General features: G+C 50.1%; 1 protein-coding gene across 18 annotated transcripts in view; it reads right to left on the bottom strand.

Annotated features, from left to right (window-relative positions):
* SEMA5B (semaphorin 5B) overlaps nucleotides 1–17,432 on the bottom strand; it is a 132,040-nt gene that overhangs the window by 53,422 nt on the left and 61,186 nt on the right. For 5 of the 18 annotated variants that reach the window (XM_084990998.1, XM_084990989.1, XM_084991003.1 and 2 more), the window contains exon 2: nucleotides 5,897–5,974. The exons of 8 other annotated variants lie outside the window; for them this stretch is intronic. The gene's annotated coding sequence lies outside the window, so the exon portion shown is untranslated. Of the gene's footprint in view, nucleotides 1–5,896; nucleotides 6,008–7,307; nucleotides 7,463–17,432 lie in introns of those variants that run through there. 5 more of the 18 variants (XM_084990991.1, XM_084991004.1, XM_084990995.1 and 2 more) reach the window with 4 other exon arrangements.

The raw sequence follows: 17,432 nt of genomic DNA, 5'->3' as shown, positions 1-17,432 counted from the left end.
GCAGGGCAGGGATAGGGGTGGGGGTCAGTGTAATCAAAGAGCTGAACCAAGGCGTCAGTGGAGACCCCTCAAATGACCGCTGCAAAGGTGTAGTCTCCAGGACAGGCCGGGTTCTCTTTTTTCTTTTCTTTTTCTTTTTTTTTTTTAGGACCACAGCTGCAGCATATGGAAGTTCCCAGGCTAGGGGTTGAATCAGAGCTACAGCTGCAGGCCTACACCACCAGATCCAAGCCGCATCTGTGACCCATGCTGCAGTTTGCAGCAACGCGGGATCCTTAACACAGTGAGGGAGGCCAGAGATCCAACCGCTTCTCCATGGACACTATGTCCGGTTCTTAACCTGCTGAGCCATAATGGGAACGCCTCTCTTATCTTTTGATTTTTTTCTTTTCAAAAAAAAGTTGTAATCAGGGAGTTCTCATCGTGGCTCAGTGGTAACAAACCTGACTAATATCCATGAGGCCTCGGGTTCGATCCCTGGCCTCGATCAAGGATCCTGCATTGCTATGAGCTGTGGTGTAGGTCGCAGACACAGCTCGGATCCTGCATTGCTGTGGCTGTGGCTGTGGCAAAGGCCAGCAGCTGCAACTCTGATTGAACCCCTAGCCTGGGAACTTCCATGCACTGTGGGGTTCAGCCCCGAAAAAAAAGACCCCCCAAAAAAGGTTGCAATCAGAAAGGAAAAGACAACCTATGACCCTGAAAGATGAGAGCTTGACTAAATGTGGGGGCTGCCTGTTGAGCATGTGCCAGGCACTGTGCTAAACTCTTTCCCTATAAGTCCTCACGGCCGTTTGAAAGCAGAGAGATGCCCACAGATCACCATTCTCTGTTGATAGGAGGAAAGAGAGGTTAGCAAGGCTGAGGGATATGCACAAACTCCCAGTGCCAGTGGATAACAGAGTGGGGATCTGAACCCAGGACTGTCTGTTGCAGAAGCCCACCTCTGGGGCCCTCCACCCACCGCCTGCCCTGGAGGAGAACTGGCCCCAGCCCTCCTGACACATGCCAAGCCCTGGCTCCATGCACTCTCCAGGCAGCCTTTGGAGTGTCATTTAATTTCCTGAGAGGGCTTTCTGGCTATAAGTTATGAAGCTGATTTCCTGTCGCAAATCATGGTCCTGTGAGTTTGGCTGGGGGAGCCAGCTCTTCCAGGTTCTGAGCAGCTCTGGAGAAAGCCATTCCAGAGCTTGGATGGTTAGAGTCCAGAGCCTCACACCCAGGGCGCTGACAGTCGCCGGGCAGCCCCAGCTCCGCATTGGCTGGACAGGGTGGGAGGGAGACAGCGAGATGCTCCTTTCGGTCCCCATCTCAGGTCAGCCTATGAGCCCTTTGGGGACCCTCGGGGAAGGGGGCTCTGCTGGTCCTCCTTCCTGGACCCCTCCCCCCCCTTGCCTCCATTCAAAATCTCCACTTGGCTGCCTGCCTGGGAAAGGAGGAGAAAAAGAGAAGGAAAAGAAAAGAAGAGGAAATTGCGGCAACCAAGAGCGGGAGAGAATGCACTCCGCCTGCGGTTTGGTGGGGAGGGAAAGGCGCGGGGGAGGTGCCCCTCACTCCTCCGACTCCCGCCCAGGGCCGCGAAAAGCCGTCTTCCCACCCACCCATCCCTCACCACTTGGGGGGCAAAGCTTAGCCAAGCTCAGCACAAAGATAAAATTGAGATGCAGATTCCTTCCCTTTGCTCTGAATAGAGCAGATTGGATACGGATTTCCCTCTTTTCTTCCCATTTAGACCATCTGGGCCACTGGGGCCCCAGAGAAGGTTGGGACCAGGTGGGGGAGGGAGCAGAGGCACGGAAAGACTTCCCAGCACTTTTCAGCTCTGGAACCTAAGGGTGAGGGTATGGGATGCCACCCCGACCCCGACCCCGACCCCCTTTCCACGGGGCAAGTTCATTGCCTGCCTTTGCTCTCTGCTCTCCTGGCTGGGGCAGGCTAGGCTGGAGTCTCCTCCCTTCTGTCTATTCCTAGCAAACTCCAAGTCCTGCATTTGCCCCATGGGTGTTTGGCATCCTTCCTGTGGTCCCGCCCACATCCCTCTAATGGCAAATAAATCCATGGGGAAGATGAACGCGAAGATAAAAGGGAAAACCTGATCACAGAAAGTTTAATAGTGAGGGCTCTTAAAAATCATTTGGGGAGTTCCTGTCGTGGCTCAGTGGTTAATGAATCTGACTAGCATCCATGAGGACGCAGACTCAATCCCTGGCCTCGCTCAGTAGGTTAGGGATCCGGCGTTGCCCTGAGCTGTGGTGTAAGTAGCAGACAAGGTTTGGATCCTGAGTTGCTGTGGCTGGCAGCTACAGCTCCAATTCGACCCCTAACCTGAGAATTTCCATATGCTGAGGGTGTGGCCCTAAAAAGAAAAAAAAAAAAATCATTTGGTTCAACCCTGTATTTTACAGATAAGGAAAGTAAAGCTTGAGGAAAGGTATCTACCTCAAGATTGGGCAGGGAGCTGGTGGGAAAATCAAGACTAATAACAACAAGAAGACCATGTTATATATAAGGCAGTGTTCTATGCTCTTTTTTTTTTCTTTCTTTCTTTTTAGGGCATATTTAAGTTCCTGGGCTAGGGGTTGTACAGGAGCTGTAGCCGCTGGCCTACACCACAGTCACAGTAACACCAACTCTAAGCCACATTTGTGACCTATGCCTCAGCTTGTGGCAAGGCCAGATCCTTAACCCAAAGAGCAAGGCCAAGGATTGAACCTGCATCCTCATGGACACTGTGCCAGGTTCTTAACCCACTGAGCCACAACAGAAACTCCTTCAGTGCTCTTTATATTATGCTGTTTAATCCACATAATAACCCTATGAGGCAGGTAATATTATCATCTCCATTTCATAGATGGGGAAACTGAGGCACAGACCAGCTAAGTAACTCAGAGAAGGTCAAACCAGTAGAAGTTAGACCCACACCCAGGCAACCAGGCTCCAAAGCCTGCCTCTTGCACGGTCTCAGTGCACCACGCAGGAAGATGGCATTATGTGACAAAGCCTTGTGAGCAAAGCCCAGGCCTGAGGGACTTCTCCTCGACAGAGCTCAGGCTGTTCTGGTGATTATTTGCAGATGGGCAAAGCCCTAAAGCACAGTACACAACCATTCTGTATTTATAATCATGGTGTCCGGATCTGCTCCTATGACCAGAGTATGTCAACACAAGGTTAGAACTGAAAAAAGGGACTAGAAAGAGACTATGTGCATCACTTGGCAAAGCAAAGGCAACTTTGCAGGAAATGGCACATGTGTGGAGGATGGATCGGACACGGAAGGAGAGCACCTGGTGTTCAGGAGACACCGTGGACTAGAACGAGGACCCTGCCTCACAGCTGCAGCGCAGCTTAAGCGAAATAAGGTGAGTGTTATATGTTTGGTTCATACCTTGTCAGGCAAGTAACAGTGGTGGTGGTGGTTGCACTGAGGTGATGTGGTGATGAGTAGGGATTTTTTTCCTGTTTTCCAAACAGTCTGTAATATTCAATTGTTTTTGCAAGGAAGAAGAAAACAAAGGAGAACCTGCCTACTTTAATCGCTGGAATTACATGCTAAGGATATTGCCCAACACAAATGGAGCTTATCTATTCATTAGAGCAGCCTTCTTTTTCTCCTCCCATGGGCAAGCTCTCTCCATGGAAGTATTTTGCTATCAGATATTCAGTTGCTGTATAAAATGAAAACTGTATTCAGAAACATGCCTACAGCTCAAAAACAGCCTGCAAATCTAGCGAAAGGCCTGGGTTTCCTTGGGGTTTCAATGACAGAGCCACTTGATCCATAGACACCTTTGTGGGGAGAGTCCATTTCTGCTCACTCACCTGAGCACTGGTTCTCAACACCTGTAGAAGCTGCTCTCCTATAATCCAAGGAATTCCTACAGAGAGACCTGCAGCTGATGGTTGCACCATAGAGTGAATGTTCCTAACGCCACTGAACTGTATACTTAAAAGCTAGTAAGATGGGGGAGTTCCCATTGTGGTGCAGTGAAAACAAATGTGACTAGGAACCATGAGGCTGTGGGTTCGATCCCTGGCCTCAGTGGGCTAAGGATCAGCATTGCTGTGAGCTGTGGTGCAGGTCAAAGATGCGGCTAGGATCTGGCTTTGCTGTGGCTCTGGTGTAGGCTGGTGGCTACCACGCCAATTAGACCCCTAGCCTGGGAACCTCCATTTGCTGTGGGTGTGGCCCTACAAAAACAAAGAAACAAAAAAAAAAAGATTGAGATGGCTTGGTGGGAATGTAAAATAGTGCAGCTGCTATGTAAAACAGTATGGCGGTTCTTCAAAAAAACAAAAATAGAATTACCATGTGATCTAGCAATTGTACTTCTGGATACAGACACTGTATCTGGATCTTGCTTTGCTTTATTGTGCTTTGCAGATTTTTTTTTTTTTTTTTTTTTGGTTACAAACTGGAGGTTTGGGGCCACCCTTCATTGAGCAAGTCTACTGGTGACATTTTTCCAACAGCATTTGCTCAGTGCATGTCTCCGCATCACATTTTGGTAATTTTTGCAATATTTCAAACTTTTTCATTATTGTTATATTTGTTCCCATGATCTGTGATCTATGATCTTTGATGTTACTATTGTCATTGTTTTGGCATTTTTTAATTTTTAGTTTTTTTATTCTTTTTACTCTTTTTGTCTTTTTAGGGTCACATCTGCAGCATATGGAAGTTCCTGGGCTAGGGGTCAAATCAGAGCTGCAGCTGCCAGCCACAGCCACGCAGGATCTGAGCTGTATCTGTGACTTATGCTGCAGCTTGCAGCAATGCCAGATCCTTAACCCACTGAGCGAGGCCAGGGTCAAACCTGCATCTTCACAGACACTATGTTGGGTTTTTAACCACTGAGCCACAACGGAAACTCCAATTTTGGCATTTTTAGCAATAAGGTATTTTAAATTAAGGTATGTACACCTTTTTGAAATGCATAATGCCATTGTACACTTAAAAGACTCCAGTATAGTATAAACATAACTCTCATACATAATGGGAGACCAAAAAATTCATGTTTTATTGCGATATTTGCTTTGTTGTGGTGGTCTGGAACTGAATCCACAACATCTCCAAGCTATGCCTGTGTGTATCCCCCAAAATTGAAAGCAAAGACTCAAAAAGATATCTGTGCACTCATGTTCACAGCAGCATTATTCACATTAGTCAAAAGGGAGAAGCAACCCAAGGGCCCATCAAAAAATGCATGGATAAACAAAATGTGGTAAATGCATACAATGGGACGTTATTCAGTCTTCTAAAGGAAGGAACTTTTTACACATGCTATGACAAGACGAACCTTGAGGACATCTTGCTGAATGATATAAGCCAGACACAAAAGCACAAATACGGTATGGTTCCACTTATAGGAAGAGGAGTCAAATTCATTGGGAGAGAAAGTAGAATGGTGGTGACCAGGGGCTGGGGAGAGGGGAGAAGGGAGAGCTGTTACTTGCTGGGTACCGTCTCAGTTTGCAAGATGAGAGTCCTGCAGATGGATGGTGGTGGTGAGTGCCGAACTATATGAATATTCTTAATACTACTGAACTGTACACAAAAATGGTTAAGACAGTAAATTTTATGTTATGCGTATGCTACCACAATTTTAAGAAAAAGAGCTCTCAGAATTCCCTAGCAGCCCAGCAGGTTAAGGATCCAGTGGCATCACTGCTATGGCTCTGGTCACTGCCATGGTGTGGATTCAATCCCTGGCCCCGGGAACTTTCACATTCCACGGGGCTGAGAAGGACCAGGGAATTCCAAGGGGTGTGCTGCTGAACCCCCAGAGGACTTGGTCTTCTCTGCTGCTCTCCCCACAGGGTGGTGCCCACTACCAGACCCTCGCCCACCCCAGGGCTTGCATGCCCCCAACAGTGAGGGAAGTGAAGCCATTCATACCTTGGCTACCTCGCTGGTGCCTCAAGCAGCTCAGGCTGAAGTGTGGGCATCAGGAGTTAGACGCAGACCCAGGACCAGCTGAAACCATGAGGGGGCAATTTCGGGTGAGGCCTCGGACATACGGTGAGTGAGGCAAAAAAGACGGATTAGCTGTGAGGCCAGACATCCCGGCAGACCGTGTGCCTGCCACTGTCTCTGTTTCCTGTTGCTGCTGTAACCAATTACCACCAACCTCGTGGCTTCAAACAACACACATTTATTCTCTCACAGTCTGTCAGTTAGAAGTCTGACATTGGGCTGAAATCAGTCGGCAGGGCTGCATTCCTTTCCGGAGGCTCTGGGGAAGGATCCATTTCGTTGCCTTTTCCAGCTTCTAGAGGCCCCCCACATTCCATCTTCAGAGCCAGCAACACTGCCCCTCTCTAACCATTACCCGGTCCTCTGTCACACCTGGGAAAAGCTTCTCCGCTTAAGGACCCTTATGCTTACAATGGGCCCACCTGGATAGCGCAGGTGGCTCTCCCACCTCCAGGTCCTTAACCAAAACACCTCGGCAAAGCCCCTCTGCTGCTTAACGTTCCAGGGCTAAGGACCTGGGTGTCTTGAGTGGGCCATTATTCTGCCTACCACATCCCCCATGGTACTTCCGCCCAGTTATTCCCACGCGGTAAACATCTCTGGCACCCAGAGACTCACCCATGCCTGAGTTTCCCCAAGAAGGAAGAGCAGGAGCAGGTAAAAGATCACCATCAAGTCTCAGGGAGGAAAAAAGGGGCCACTGTTCAGGGGCCGGTCAGGAAGGGTGAAGGAAGAGCCCGAGGGGGTGGGGAGAGAGGACCAGAGGTGGGAGCCCATGTGCAGAGCATCTCATGGGAAAGAAGGCACTCACAAAATGCAAAGGGGAGCAGGTGGCAGCAAAGACCTCACAGGTGAACTGCCCTTCAGACAAAGAAATTCATCAACATTTGGCACAAAAGTTTGACCAAAGGGGCATTATGATTCACTTCCTCAAAGGATTTTCCAAAGCATTCTTCAAGTAATGAGGGTTCTTAAAATAGGATTTACACCCAATTTTTCAGTAACACATAAAGGGATGCTTGTAAATCTATGGAAATGAAGTGAGACCAGTAACATCTGCCGCCTTCTGTGCTGGTGTCAGAGGGAGCGGGAAGGAACCACCGGCGTGGGGACGGGCTCAGACTCCAGCCTCCGTTTAATGCTCAGGCAACCTCCCCTCGTTTCACACACGCACAAACCAAGGGTAAAGAGGCGGGGGGAGGGAAGCAACAGGTCAGGCTCTCTGACGCCAAAGCCCTGTGCTTTCTGCCTTTCCTTAGATTTTTCGGCAGAGTTGTGTGTCTGTGTCCGCAGCGGAAACTGCAGCCCTCCCACGTGCATGCACGCAGCTTACCTAACGGGTCCTTTCTGGGATGATACTGAAGCTTTCAATGAGGGATAACGCCTTTCATTCTAAAATGAGAGAGAAGCTCCAAGTGGCCTGAAAGGGGTAAAACAGCCACGATCTAAATGGCCGATTTCCTGTCTTTTTGCGGAACCGCTGAACACAAGCCCCAGCGGGGGAACAAGGGCGTGGACCTGTTTCCCTCCCTCCCTTGGCCAGAGAGACTGATGGAATCACTCCTGGGGCTGCAGATCCGATAATATAGTGCCACGAAAATCTTGGACCGTGTACATACCTCTCTGTCATTATTACACTGTCCAGATTCCTGGCAACCTCTCACTTGGCCCTAACTCTCCTTTGTAGTTCTTTCTCCCAGAGAGGTGGTTCTTCAAGGTTCTCAAGGCCCCCTTCTCCTACTCCGGCTGCTCCCGGAGGGGTCTTGCTCCTTCCTCTCCAGGGTTTCCCCTTCCACCCCAATGCCATCAGCTCCCTAGGTCACCAGCTCTTCTGTTCTGGGCTCCAGAGCACAAAGCCATCTCCATCTCCGAGGCATCGACATTCCTACTGCAGCCTGGACCAAAAGATAGGGTCACCTTTCTCCCTTAACCTGCTCTTCCACATCCCTCATTTCTGTCAGTGGAACTACCCCCCACCCCAGGTATCCTGACTCCCATCTCAGTATTCCCACGTCTCCTCTCCTCACCTCCCACATCCAACCCATTGTCAAGTCCTGATATTTGTACTTCTGCAGTAGGTCCCAAACCAGACATCCTCAGGGGCGGTGGGTAGCACAGGAGCTAAGTGCAGAGGGAGGGGGCAGGGATGGAGACGGAGGACATATCCCTATCTGGACCAGACAGCTGTGACTCAGCTCTTGCCCAGTGGGGGGGAGGGGAGGGTGACCATGATCCATTTTTAAAAGAAAGCCTGCACCCCTGGATTTATGTGAAATTGCCTTATTTTTAAATGCAACCAATTACTTGCAGTTTTGAAATTTCTATGTGTGCCAAACCAAGCACGTCTGTCTATAACCTCAGGGCTTCAGCCTCTCCCCCACTATTCTATCTGTATCCCTGATGCCAATATGCCAACATGTCACTGCTCCCACTGAAACTGACAGCACTAATGGCCTGAACCCAGCCAGAACCAGATTGGGACTCGAACCTAGACAAAACCCAGATTGGGACTCCAACCCACAGTTGTAACTTAGAACCATTCACCTGGTATCTGGAATTACTGTGGTTTAGGTTCTTTGTGCCTCCACGAAGAAGGAATTCAGCAAGAGACAAAGTGATAGGCAAGAAATAAATTTATTAAGATAGGGTGCTTGGAGTCCCCTTGGTGGCTCAGCGGTTAAAGAACCCAACTAGGATCCACAAGGATGTGGGTTCGATTCCTGGCCTCACTCAGTGGGTTAAGGATCTGGCATTGCCATAAGCTGTGGTGTAGGTTGCAGATGCAGCTGGGATCCCAAGTTGCTGTGGCAGCTGTGGCTTCGATTTGACCCCTAGTTTGGGAACTTCCATAAGCCTCGGGTGCAACCCTAAAAACCAAAACCAAAAAGATAGGATGATAGGATGCTTTTGAGAGACACAAGCGGGCAGGTAAGGAGCTCTGCCTGGAGGATTAGGTGGGCTATAGCTTTATCGCCCAAGGGGAGGGAGCTGGAAAAGACTGCCTCTTCCTCTTTCTTGGAGTAGTAGCCCCTCCTGGGTATCCAGTCACGGTGTTTATTCAAATCAGCAGAAAGGAGGTCCTCAAACTCCCACCCTCGGTCTGAACCTGAATGCAGGCCTCATCCCATCCCCCACCCAATGACCTGAGGTATATCTCACTAGTGAGGTATCCCCCACTAGTCAAGCAAGTCTGCTTTGTTCTGATGGCTTTCTCGAGCAGTTATTACCTTACAGTGATTTCCCAAAGTCCCCTAGGTTTCCCTCTCTCAATGGTCCCTTATTGGGACTTCTACACCTACCTGTGCCTACTCCATCCCTATCACCTCTTGGCCAAGGGAACCACTTCCTCGGGGTCTCCCTGGGCCACCTTCTCCATCTTCCCTCTACTGATCTCAGGCTCCACTGAACCAACGTTAAGCTTTTCAGCTTTAGAGTCAGGCTCTCCGGAGGAGGGGAAAATGATGAGGGTGAAGGAGACAGAGAAGGCTGATGCCACTCCGGGTGGCAGAGCCATTAACAAACAAAGTTAAACATCTGGCGTTTAATTAACACTTCCCCTCCTCTTTCATCCTCCCTCCCATCTTCCTTTCCCAGAGGAGCTCCCTGTTGGGCGAAAGCAAAGCAGGAACCTGGAGGGCAGATTCCTGAAATGGGATGGGAGGTCCCGGCTGGAGGCAGGGCAGGGCAGGGGAGGAGAGAGTAGGGCCCTGTGTGCAGGAGGGAAAGAGGACCACCTGGGAGGAAGCAGGTTGGTGTTTGAGCAGAAGCATTCTAATGAGGGCAAGCGTTTCTAGGGGAGGGGCTGGGAGAGCAGCGGGGGTGGGTGTGGGGGGGGGTGGCTAGGAACTTAAGGAGGAAGATCACACCTCTCCTAGGATACACTCCCTCCTGTAAAACCTCTTCTTTCCAGAGAGATAATGAACTGACCACATGTTTAATTAGCACAGAGTGAAGTCAAGAGCATCTGCCAACCTGGACTGCCCAGGACCTGGGATGAGGGACAGCTGACAGCAGTGGGCCATGTCTGCACTAGACTGTGAGCTCTGAGAGGGGTCCACTCATCCCTGCCTTCCCGGAGCCAAGCACAGAGCCTGTCATGTAGTGGGAGCCCAGCCGACATGTGTTTGTGAATGAATAAATATATGAATGGATGGCACAGGTGTCCCACTGACAACCAGCTGGCAGGAAGGGACTATCTAGCAGCTAGCTTGCATCTAGCTGATCCAAGACCCATCCTTCTCCAAAAGCAACATGGTACCCCCCTTCCCTTGCAGAAGCCCCCCCCCACCCGGGTTCTGTGATGCCCACCTCCGCTCTAATTTGGCATCTGATCAAACCTCCCCATTTATTACGTATCTGGCTCCTTGGTTAGACTGAAAGTCCCGTAGGCAGATGTCACAATCCTATTGAAGCCCTCACAAACTACCACTGTCTTACACACAGAAGATAGGTAAGTATTTTCATTTGAGGGTGATGCTTTGGAGGGGTGCTAAGAGGTTAATGATTTAAAGAGTTGCTCAGAAAAGGGCTCCCCTAAAAGGAACAGTCCCCAGATGTCTGCTATACACCTGGAATTTTACTATTAGAAATGGATAGCTTTGATTAAGCTGAGTCATCTTAAAGTAAAACACAACCACTCTAAGCCACAGTTTGTGTAATGGGAATAGCAGTAACAAAAACTGTCTCACGATGCCTGTGTAAGAATCCATCAACGTGAAAGTTCATTTTAACAATACTCACTAAAACAAGTATTTAAATGTGATTAGTCAAGGACGCATCATCTTAGCAATTACTCATTTTTTTTTTTTTTGCCATTTCTTGGGCCACTCCCACGGCATATGGAGGTTCCCAGACTAGGGGTCTAATCAGAGCTATAGCCACTGGCCTACACCACAGCCACAGCAATGCCAGATCCAAGCCGCGTCTTCGACCTACACCCACAGCTCACGGCAACACCGGATCCTTAACTCACTGACAAGGCCAGGGATTGAACCCACAAACTCATGGTTCCTAGTCGGATTCGTTAACCACTGAGCCACGACGGGAACTCCAGCAATTACTCACTTTTGAGTTAAGCTTGTAGATCTTAGGATGGAGAAGAGTCTTAGGCAACCCGGTTCTCAACTGCCCCACACAGGGCCTCCCTATGGTCTTCAGAAGTATGTGTGGGACTTCTTGAGTTTAATTGATGTGGTGTTTCCCAGGAAAGGGAGAGGACAAATGTGGGGGTAGCAGGGCTCTGTAGCAGGTGCTGTTGGCGCCCTGCCAGTTCTCCATTTCTGGACTGATGCACTCACTCCTCCATCTCCCAGCAACCTTCTCGAGAGGCCAGCCCTTAGTCTAGGGCATTCTCTTCGGGGAGTCCAGCCTGAGAGACCAGTGGGCCATCACTGAGGCCAGAGTACAAAAGCCCAGCCAGCACCACTCCCTCGGGGAAACAATTTCCATGGAGCAAGTCTCACTGCAGGGCTCCCAGTGGGATCAAGAGGCTTCCCTATAGCACATCTTCTCCTGGCTTTGTCTTCTGTTGGTCCTGCTTCCCTCATGCCCTCTTGGATGCTTCTCATCTCAGGCTCTGCTTCTAGGAACCTGCCCTAAGACAAGCCCTCAGGAGGCTTTGGCAGAGCAGGGTTGACGAGGAGGTAGGGGAATAAGTGAAGTGGGGTCAGGAACAAACCTGTTTGTCCCAGGGTTCTGCACACAGCCCCACACTCTGCATGCAAGACAAGTATGGGCCAGGCCAGCCCTCAACCCCCACCAGGGCTGGAGCCTTGAGCAGAGGTGGTGTCTGCACCTTCGTCCCCCATGCTCTCCTGATCTCCGGGGCAACATGGAAATCCTCTCCAAGGCCCCACAATGTTTCCCTGGAAAGTCATAAATCCAAAAATCAATTGCTCTTCATGTGAGCAGATATCAGGATGGGCCCCCAGGAACTTTTAGCCTCACAGACTCTCACAGGATTAGCATAGAAAGGACCTTGGGAGACGGTGTAACTGCTATGCACACTTTAATCTGGATTATACTTCTGCATCCATGCTCTCCCCTCTCATTATAAGTGTGATAATTATGGTCTGCTTTATTCTGCTCTAAACCATTTACACACCTGGACAGACTCAGAAATGCATGGATGCTAATCCCCCTTCCCCAGGCCCTTTTCTCAGGGCTGGCCTCCCCAGGAGCAATGAACCTGAGTCAGAAGGGATGGCGGTCCTGGGGGTGACTGGCAGCAGGGTGGGGTGCAGGTTGAAAGGGCCCAGATGCTCTGTCCCTTCACTCAGAAGGTGGGAGGGCAGCCATGGGCATCCCAACCCACCCGGCTCAATACAAATGGAAAGAGCAAATTTTCTAATAGAAGGCAGGGGAAAGTCAGGTAAAGTTGGATCTTCCTGAGGTTACTAATGCCTTGTGAGTACATTTGAGGTCATCCTATCCATTTCCCCAGGGTCCAGGGACGATCGCTCCTCCCCACTCCAGGGGCAGCTAGATTTGGGGATGGAGGGGTCACGTCACCTCAACCACAGTGACCCAGGCAGTGTCTGGTACCCATCCGTGTCAGGACATTCTGCGTCTTTTCTGCACCATGAATCTATACTCACAAATAAATGCCAAGGGCCTCAGAATGGGGGAGGACCCTGTCTTTCCCTTCAGGAAGAGATAATTCCATGGTTTTCTGCTCACATATTTTTAAAAATGTATTTATTTATTTTGCTTTTTAGGGTCACACCTGTGACCTAGGGAGGTTCCCAGGCTAGGGTCGAATCAGAGCTACAGCTGCCAGCCTATGCCACAGCCACAGCCACGCAGGATCTGAGCTGCATCCGTGACCTACCCCACAGCGGACATCAATGCTGGATCCCCAACCCACTGAGTGAGGCCAGGGATCAAACCCACATCCTCATGGGTGTTAGTCGGGTTCGTTTCCACTGAGCCGCAGTGGGGACTCCTTCTGTTCCCTTATTAAATGCTGACCTCTGATTCCATTTTCCTCACCAAATCCCAGATACCAGAGCTTCTGGTGAAAATACATGATTTCTGCTCTCTCATAATTATATCTAAGCTTTATTGTGTTCTTTATTCTATGACAGACAGTGTGCTAATTGTTCTACAAACGTTATTTTATCCTCACCACATGCCTCTAAAACAGGCTTTCTTGTCTTTCAACAGGGGGGAAATCTGAGAGGTTGGGTTGCTTGCCCAGAGTCACACAGCACACGACAGAGCCAGGATCTGCTAAAGCCCATGCTCTTAGCCAGCCTGCTTCCCACCTCCTTACAGGACTGCTGAAGAGATGAGTCCCCCAGGATGGAAAGAAGGGGGGCTTGGTGCTCTGTCCAGTTGTGGGGGTACAGAGCAGGGAAGCTTCCCAGGCCTTCTCCTCACCTCTGCCCCCAAGGCAGAGTTCAGTTCAGCTCTTTCCCACCGCCCAGAGTGTCCTCCCTGCAACCCATCCCATGCTGGGCTTTGGATCCATTTTCTTCATCTCTTCTGGGCAGGGATGCTTGAGGCTGTCAGGGCTACTGATTGCTATTTCCTGTTCCAATCTCCAGTCTCTGCAGTGGGAATTCCCAGGGCCACTCCCATCCTGCTCCACCCCCAGACATCACAGCCCCTGGGTCCTCCCAGCCTTCTGGGAGCCTGCCTGTATTCTACTTGTGGGGTACATGAAGTGCTCTGTGCCCTACAGATCTGCTCAACCCCTTCTGCTCCTCCACACCGGCCCTGCCTTTCCAGTCACTGCTCCTCAGCTGCGCCAACAGCGGGGGTGGCGGGGAGCAGCGAGGCAGATAATCCAAGGTAGCGGGGAAAGTAAAAACCATCTCTCTTTGGCTGTGGAAGGTATTTTTGGACCTACAGTTGAATGTGGGTGGTGTGTGATGTGCTGGAAATTCACAACACTTCAAACCAAATCCTGAAGCAAAACCAGCAGGACCTGACTTCTGGTTTTAGGAATTAGAAAATCATCTACCCTCTTCCTATTTCCTGCTGGGCTGGGTAGCTCGGTGTCTCAGCCCACATTTAGGACCAGCTGAATCAGAGCTGCCCCACGCTGGAAGCCAGACCTACGCTGTCCTGCTGACGACAGACACGAGCCAAACAAAACATCTGTGACGCCACGTGGCCCACGGACAACCAGTGTGACCCTTGGTCCTCACATGTTAACATGCATCAGAATCTCCTGCAGAGCTTGTTAAAGGAGCTTGATGGGCCCCATCCCCAGAGTTTCTAAGGTGGAGTAGTTCTGAGGTGGAGCCCAGGAATTTGCATTTCTAACAAGTTCCCGGGTGATAAAGGGTCCAGGACCACACTTTGGGAACCACTGTTCTAGCCTAGTGGCTATAAACAGGGGAAATTTATGCATCCTTTCCTTTAATATTTAATAACCTTCCAGGGTCAACCATGTCCTTAAGGAGCTGAAAGTCAGCAGTTCCCACTGGGGCTCGGCAGTTAGTGAACCCGACTAGCATCCATGAGGACACGGGTTCGATCCCTGGCCTTGCTCAGTGGGTTATGGATCTGGCATTACTGTGAGCTGTGGTGTAGGTCACAGCTGGGGCTCAGGGATCCCGAGTTGCTGTGGCTGTGGTATAGGCCGGTGGCTACAGCTCCGATTGGACCCCTAGCCTGGGAACCTCCATATGCTGTGGGTGTGACTCTAAAAGACAAAAAAAAAAGAAAAAAGAAAAAAAAAAAGAAAGAAAGAAAAGAAGTTGAAATTCAGATGTACATTGAGGAAGGATGGGTGCCTCTTTATTAAGTGTCCACTGTGCCTCCGAGGCATCCACAGACAGCATTTCCTTTAATCATGGCAGCATTTTCACCACGTGGGTGTGACTGGCCCCCCCCTTCACTGCTGAGGATCTAAGCCACAGAGAAGTCCATGACTTGCCCAAGTCACACAGCTAGTCAGTGACCATCCTGGGACTGGAATCCACATCGGCCTAACTCCGGTGCCCATGCTTTTGCCAAGCCATCAAACTCCCCAGAGAAACGAGTCCCCTCGTCAAAGCATACCTTCTTCCTGGGGATGGAGCAGACTGGCCCCCTCTTTAAGGGTCCCCTAAGGCTGTCCTTGCTCATAGGAAGGGCTGGATCAAGAGCCAGAAGACGCGATAAGCATTCTTTGCCTCCTTCCAAAGGGCTTTGCCGCGTGGCTGTGAATCCCAGAAGACAGGATGGGCTAACTCTGGGGCAGCCATAGGGCCCTAGGAATGCCACGCCTGAGGAAGCCCCTCCGTAACAAAGCACCTTAGTCCCTGAGGATACAGCAGAGCAGGATGGGGAAAGTGTCCAGCTAATGTCTGTAAAGGCCCAAGAGCAGGAACCCTGTCTGTTTTGATTAGCCATGTATCCCTGGCTCGTTACACAACACCTGATGTATATAGTTAAGACTGAATTACTTGTTGAATGAGAAAATGCTGAATGATGAGCCAAAGGGTAGGGAATCTCTGCCCTTAGCCAAAGGGACTTTGGATAATGTGCCCACTCATGGCTGAAAGTTTAGACACTCATAAAGCAGCCAGCCTTGAGAAAGAAGACGTGGCAGGGGATAATTCTGCTCGAGGTAATGGATTGGAAATATTTTCCAAATCCAGTGTGGGCTGAGCAGCAAAGATATTAACGGGTCTGCCAAGAGCTGACAAGAGTAATGCCATGTTCACTTCTGGATCCCCAACCCCTGTGCCTGCTGAATGAACGAGTGAGAGAGTCTCCAATCCTTGAACGCCCAATGGGGAAAGTTCACACACTGCTGCAGCTGCAGAAAAAGCTTCCCCAAGGCTTTCAGGAAGGTGGGTGGGGTGGGATGAGCAGCGAAGGGCATGGAGTGGAAAGGCCTGACTCTCCCTGAACACACACTCCCAGCAAAAGTAATGCCTGGCCCTGCGCTCTTAATCATTGCCCCACCCCCACGGCAACTTCCCTTCTTTTTATTTTTTATTTTTTTTGCTTTTTAGGGCCCCATCTGCAGCATATGGAGGTTCCCAGGCTGGGGGTTGAATCAGAACTGTAGCTGCTGGCCTACACCACAGCCACAGCAATGCAGGATCCGAGCCTCGTCTGTGACCTACACCACAGCTCACAGCAGTGCCGGATCCTTAACCCACTGAGCAAAGCCAGGAATTGAACCTGCATCCTCATGGATTTGTTAACCGCTGAGCCACAACGAGAACTCCACAGCAACCTCCCTTCTTTTTACAAGAGGAATAATGATGAATAATGACGACCACAACAGTAGCACCAATAACTACTGCTTCATAGACTTGTGAAGATGAAATTCTTGAGAAAGTGGTGCCACTGTGAGTAGAGTAAGTGCTTAACAAACACCTGGTGACCGAACAAGTTCATTGAGGGCCTGGCCTGTGGCTGGGTCACTTCCCAGTCTGGAGAGCCCCTCACCTCTCCAGGAAAGAACATTCTTCCTCTGTCTAATTTGCCTTCCTCCTACTGCAACTTCAACCCTCTTACTCCACTGTCCTTGGTGACAGGATGGCAGTTGGTGGGACCTTTCTATAATATTAGTGCTCCAGGATTTCCAGGAAACCAGCAGTAAAGGAGTTGTTGGAGTCATGCATTCATATGGTGTGTGCAGTGACTTAACATATGATCGGTCCATATCAGTGCAACTTGAAGCCACTTGGTAACATAGGGGTTTGCTACCCTGTGTGCAGCATATCAGCCCTTCCCCTGCCACTCAGCACACACCCTGATGTCTCCCCTCCTTCAGCTACATGTGTGCAAAACTCAGCCTGGACCAGGCATCCCCAGAACGTGAGTCAAATAACAGTTGTTCTTGGACAATACACTATTTTGCATTATCTGTGATGCTACAGTTTGACTTCATTCAGCTCTTCGTTTAATCCATAAGCTCCAGATGATCCCACTTACACGCTTGGGCAAACAGGTCCAGCACCAGGGGCAGAGGAGTCAGTGAGAGCGGCTGGGATGTCAGGTTGGGTACAGCCGAAATGACCAGGCAGAAAGGGGACTGCCAGGGACCATGCATTTCCCGTTTTATTGAGGGGATAGTGCTGGTCTTCACAACCACAACCCCACCAGATCCCCTGTAAAGTCTGCAAGCAGGTTGTCACGGCTTCCATTTAATAGATGAGAAGTTGGAGGCCCTGAGAACAGCTCCAGATCCAAAGGTTCAGAGTGGGAGGTTGAGTCAGACCTGCCCGCTCTCCAGTCCCTGGATGTAATCTTCTCCCCAAGTCAAGCCTTGATGGCTCACATGGCCTACAGCACCAAGCAACTTGGTGCTGGGAGCCTAAAACTGAGAGAGCCCCTACCAATGGATGACAGGAAATTCAGAGTGTCTGCACCCCTTGTTTTTTAAATTTTTTGGGGGGGGGTCTTTTTTTTTTTTTTTTTTTTTTCTGCCTTTTCTAGGGCCTCTCCTGCGGCACATGGAGGTTCCCAGTCTAGGGATTGAATCGGAGCTATAGCTGCTGGCCTACGT

This window comes from Sus scrofa, chromosome 13 (assembly GCF_054392235.1).
Source record: "Sus scrofa isolate SSC_HxYL_T2T_F1_AM1 chromosome 13, Sscrofa_HxYL_maternal_Yorkshire_Landrace_v2.0, whole genome shotgun sequence".
NCBI classification, from domain to species: domain Eukaryota; kingdom Metazoa; phylum Chordata; class Mammalia; order Artiodactyla; family Suidae; genus Sus; species Sus scrofa.
Note: the sequence above shows the minus strand (reverse complement) of the source record. Positions and strands in the feature narration are given on the sequence as shown.